Raw genomic sequence first — 5,694 nt, 5'->3', positions numbered from 1 at the left:
GGAGACCTGGCCAGGACGGACTCAGAGCTTCAGGAACGCTGGGCTGGGCGTGCCTGCTTTGTGAGGTCACGGTGACCCGCTGCGAGGTGGTCTCCCAGGCCCCTTTCCCCCGCCCCTCCTCTCCAGCTGGCTCTGGGTCTCACTCCCAACACCTGCACGGGGACCTGGAGCCCTTTCCTATCTCTCCAGCCTCCCCCCTGCAACCTGTAAACACACACACATGGCCCTGGGCGCCCATCCCACACATCCTTCTAACCCAAGCCCCACTTCTCTCCTTCCTTCCACAATCAAGGATTTGTCTCCATAAAAATTTGCTCCCCATTTGCCATCTTCACTTCCTCACCGACTCCTCATCCCACCAGGACCTGGCTCCTGCCTCACTTCTTCATGGCGAGTGGCATCTTGACCCCCTGCTTTCTGCATCCTGGCTTTGCCTTGGGTACAGGAAACAGCTCTGCTTAAATTCTTAAAGCCCTAAAAGTATTCCTGAGCCTCCAAACCAAACAAGCAGGAGGTGGGCCCTAAGGGCTGGAAATGTCTATGGAAAGTCATCCTCCCAAACTCTGTTCTGAGGTGGAGCCAGGGGAATAATGGATGAGGCAGAGGGGAGAGCAATGGGGAAGATGTTTGAGGGAGATTCTCCCAGAGGGTGAAGCAACTGGCCAGGCTGGTTAACCAAGGAGTGAAGACCATGGCCAAGGCCAAGAGCCCTCACTGGTTCTGTTGCAGAGTATTTCCACGGGGCAACGGGTTTCCCATTATTCTCTTTTCTTGATGGAAACTTTTAATGACATTTACCTTCCTTTTCTGCCATTGCATATGGGGTGTGCTGGGGCAGACTCTTTGACTTTTAGTTCTTAGAGCTTTGGGCCACAAGGACCACATCCACTCACAATAGAAAGGAGGACACCACCCTTAGTGGACATGGACATGAATGCAAAGAAGGTGTTTATGGTTGAAAGGTAGCTCAGGAGAGTGGATCCTGGCAGATACTCTTTGTGGTCTGTCTGGTATTTATTCTCCTGAATTCCAGTTTTCCCAGGGGCAGAAATGTACACAGCTGAAAAACATTTCCCTGCCTCCCTTGCAGATTGGAGTGCTCATGTGACATGGCTCCTACGTAGGTTTTCCAGGCTTTAAAAAGTCCATTTGCCCTTTGTGCCTTTCTTTCTGCCAGTCTGGAATGCAGAGATGACTGCTGGAACACCAGCAGCCATATTGCAAGCACATGAATGGAAATCCCACCCTGACGACAGCCAAGATCTGCTGGCCAGTCACTAACTACTGACCGCAAAACTTTTTGTGACGTGAGACGAGAAGCCACCCACCCCTTCTTTAAGCCACTGTTATTTGGGTTTAGAGTTACGTGTCGCTACACTCAATCTCTCAGTGCTATAGAGACTAATTTCTGAGCCTTTCGTTGGGTCAGATCAGGTCATGAGATGCACCAGGCAGCGAGGGGTTCTTGTTCACAGAAGTAAAGCGATTTGCCAGAGCCAGGATGTGGGGGCGTTTCGGTTGCAGGATGTGTCTCCTGGTCACCAGTGTGAGCTGCACGTCTTACTTCCTGGCAGGGCCCTGAGAAAGGGACAGTGGGGCGGTCATCTTGGGAGACTTTTTCAAGGCTAGGGGGAGCAGGACGTCTGCTCATGAACGTAAAAGGAGCTCCATCAAGGACAAATCTCTTGACAAACCAAGAGTCTTCCCTCTTGTGGGTCTTTCTTGGAAGGCAGATTTAGCCTTCATGATCATGTAGCTGGTTAGATGGTGGGAACCCTTCGTGCCCCTGGGGGAGGACCCTGGGAGGGGTGGGGCGGATACACAGTTGAGAAAGGTCACTTTTAGGACACAGCAAACCTTAGCATGTTTCTCAGCATTCATTCATTCGTTCATTCACTCAAAGAATGTTAATGGAGCACGTAAGAGTGGTCATTCTGCTAAAAGCATGAGATAGAGAGACAGCCTGCAAAGTCTGCTCTGACATGGCCCCGCCTTCCTCTCCCACCCCATCTCCTGGCACCGGCGCTCACTCTGGTTTTGTCTGCACGGCTGGACTTCCTGGGCCTCGGAGCATGCTCCTTCTCAGGGTCTTTGCACCTTTTCTTGTCCCCATCTGGGAGGCTCTTCTCCCAGGTGCCTGCTTGGCCAGCTCACTTCACTCAAGCCTTGCCCACAGGTCACATCCTCAGAGATGCTTCCTCTGACCTCGCCTCCAAAATGGCCACCCCTCCTCTCCCTACCCTTCCGTCCTGCTTCAGTGTCCTTCACTGCACCTGTGACCGCCTGACACATACTTATTTACACTGTGTTTGTCTCCTCCCACAGGAATGTGATCTCCATGACAGCAGGGTCTTTGCTCGCTGTGGGGACCCTGAGCCTAGAACAGTGCCTGGCATGGGGCAGGCACCATGTACGGATTTGCCAGATGAATGAGCACTCAAGATGCTCCCAGTCTCGGGCAGGAGCCAACCAAGTCACTAACGGTGCCATCTGAAAGTGATGAGGGGTGCTCGGGGGTGGTGAGGGAGGAAAGGAGGGGACCCCGGTCCAGACGGGGAAAACTTCCTGGAGAGAATGACTCTGCCAGAGACAGAGTGGGACTAACTGGGGACTGAGGGTCAGTGCAGAGAGAGAGAATGGGGTCTGCTAGGTTAGGCGGGCTGGTAGGTTGGGGGTTGGGGGCCCTCCTGAATCAGGGGAAGTGGTGGTTGACGAGACAGACATTGGTGAGGTGGGACGAGGGGTCATGATGGAAGGTTGAGAAGGGCCATCACACCCCATGACACTAATTTCAATATGGGAAAGAGAAGTGTGGAGGTCAGCCTTAGAGCCAGAGGGACAATTCCTCTGGGGGAGGAATTTTAAAAAATTTTAATATTACATTTTAAAATATTAAGAGCTATTTTAAAATAGCTTTTAATAAACCTCTTGGTCTGCAGAAACATGGCCCTGGGGGGCTACTGGAGCAGAGGACAGAAGACCACGTGATGGTTAAGGGCTCTGCACAGGAAGTGGCTGGACATTCAATATTCAACCCCAAAGAGCGGGGCTCCATTGGCAGGGAAGGGAGAGGACAGTCGCCCCACCTGCCGCAGCAGCAGAGCCTTCCTGCCTGGGATGAGCGCTCCTCAACTGGGGGAGAGGGGAGCACCAGGGCCTCGGTGGCGGGAGAGGTGAGGGATCCAGGGGCTCCAGGAGGTTGGGGCAGAGGGCACGATGGAGGAGGCTGGGGTCTGGGGGGAGCCCACCATGAAGAGTCCTCAGTGGGGGAGGAGGATGAGGACCAAGGGGCGTGTCGGAGTCACTTTCGAACGTTCTGCCTCGCTGGGCTGCATGGAACCCCGACTGTCTTTCTCTCCCCCAAGGTCACAGGCGTCTGTTATGCACGATGGTCTGGTTGCGAAGAAATCACAATCACCGTGGGGCAGAGCCAAGCAGCAAGCCACTCGGCGAGACTGGGAATTCAACAGCAGTAAAGGAGACTCGGGCGCAATGCGATGAATCCCTCCAGAGATGTGGGGAGAGGTGCTGAGTTTCCCCTCCACATGGGATGGGGCGGGAGCCTGTTTAACCACTTCTCTGAGAAGAGAGTGACCCCAGCCCGGTCTTCACGGTATAGCAGTGGGGCACCGACGATGTCACACAGGGCAAGGGGGCAGGGATGGAGTTTGGACGGTGGGGTAAGCAGAGGTTTGGAAAAGCAGCTGTCAAGAGCGGGACGGTGATGGATACAAGGGTAGCCCTGCGTCCCCCGCCCCCAACGGTTCAGTCAAAGCCGCTACCACACGGGGGTGGGGTGGGCTCAGTCAGGGTCTAAAGTTTCTCCGAGGGGCTCTTTTGCAGAGGGGAGTGTGGCAGAGAGGTCAGACTGGGTAGGGGGTGGGGTGGAACAGGTGGCAGAGGAATAATTTTAACCCGTGAACGAAGAGCCCGGCTCCTATTATCCTGGTCAGATGTCAAGTGGAGACAGTGACCTGGGTTCAGATTCATCCACAGCAATGAGTGAATTCCTCCAGCTTCTAACCCCTGGAGGTGGGAGAATCGAGGAAGGAGGTGGCTGGACTGGTTGGCAAGAGAGTGGCGGGTGTTCTGCTCTGTGGCTGCTAGGCTGGCGCAGAGCATCGATCTGGAGCTGGTGGGTGGGCGAAGGGATGGGGAGGGTGACGCACCTGCTGAGGGTGCAGAGAAGAGGTGGTGGGAGGGAGAGAGGAAGAGAGCCACATACTCATCTCACAGTGCAGAGGTACCCAGAGCTGATGAGGGACGCGGCCCTGGGAGCAGACAGAGGAGTGAGCTGGTGAGACGGGGTGTAGACACGGGATTGAGTCAGAGGGATTCCAGGTCGGGCTGTGGGCTGCATGCTGCGCAGCTGTCATTGCTCCTGGCGTTCTTTTACATCCAGACATGGACCCGCTGAAGGCAGGGCCAAAATCCGTCTCCCAGCCACTCTCTTTTTTATTAATTGTCTTTTTTTTTTTTTTTTTTGGTAAACCTAACTATTGTTTTTTGGTTTTCCTTTTTCTCGTTTTCTCTGGCATGGCTTCATGGCTGTGAACTTGGAGGAGAACATGTACATTCATGCATGAATATACTGCTTTGTCGGGGTCAGAATTTCCTCTCTTTCTTGGGCTTCAAGAAGGGTGTCCTCCTTTGTGAAACCTTTCCAATCATGATGGCCTTTCTAGCACTCTCCATCTCTAACACTCACTTGGCACGCTCTGTCCTGGGCCACCTGAAGGGTTGTCAGATTCTGGGATGGATATTTAGCTTTTACTGGCTTATCTTTTGTCTCCACACCTTGATGGTAGTTTATCTGAGATGGTGGCTCAGGAGGAAGTTGAAAAACAGCAGGTACAGTAGAAACGTTGAGTCCTGAATCCCTTATGCATTGATATGTGGGATACTGAGGGTCAGGCGCAAACGTCCCTCCATGTAGAGGCCACTTGTTTCACTCCCGTCATGTCATAAATGTGGACGTTGGACAGATTATATTTTCCCGTTACTTGCAGTGATGCCCCACGTTCCTCTGGGGTCGGGGGAGCTAGTGAGCGGTTTGGTTCTCCTTGCATTCATAAGTTCAGACTGAACACCAATGAATGCTGTACGCTGTGCAGTGCCATCAGATGTGAGCCCACCTCGGGCGCCTGACATTTCTTTGTGTTACCCATGCTCTGCACTTTCCATGAAGAATCTGGGTCTCAGCCAAGGACTCTTGGGTTTGTTCTAACTTATTAAAATGACTTCGGAAAATGCAGTGTGGTGGTTTATTTTATGTGTCAACTTGACTGGGCTAAGAGATGCCTGGAGAGCCGGTAACACGCTCTTTCTGGGTGTGTCTATGAGGGTGTTTCTGGGAGAGATGAGTGTTTGAGTGGGTAGACTGGGGAAGGCAGACCACCCTCTCCGCTGTGGGTGGGCATCGTCCATCTGTTGGGGGCGCCAACAGTCTGGTGGAGGAAAGGTGATTTGTTCTCTCTGTTGCGGCCACGACCTCCATCTTCTCCTGCCCTTGGACCTCGGGGCTCCCTCAGACCGAGACTCACCCCCTCTGCTCTCCCAGTTCTCAGGCCTTCGGGCTTGGTCTGGAGCTACACCACTGCTCTCCCTGGGGCTCCAGCTTGCAGACAGCGGACGGTGGTGCTTCTCAGCCTCCAGAACTGCATAAGCCAACCCTTGGTGATAAATCTGTTTCTG

This window comes from Camelus dromedarius, chromosome 36 (genome assembly GCF_036321535.1).
Source record: "Camelus dromedarius isolate mCamDro1 chromosome 36, mCamDro1.pat, whole genome shotgun sequence".
Lineage (NCBI taxonomy): Eukaryota > Metazoa > Chordata > Mammalia > Artiodactyla > Camelidae > Camelus > Camelus dromedarius.
Note: the sequence above shows the minus strand (reverse complement) of the source record.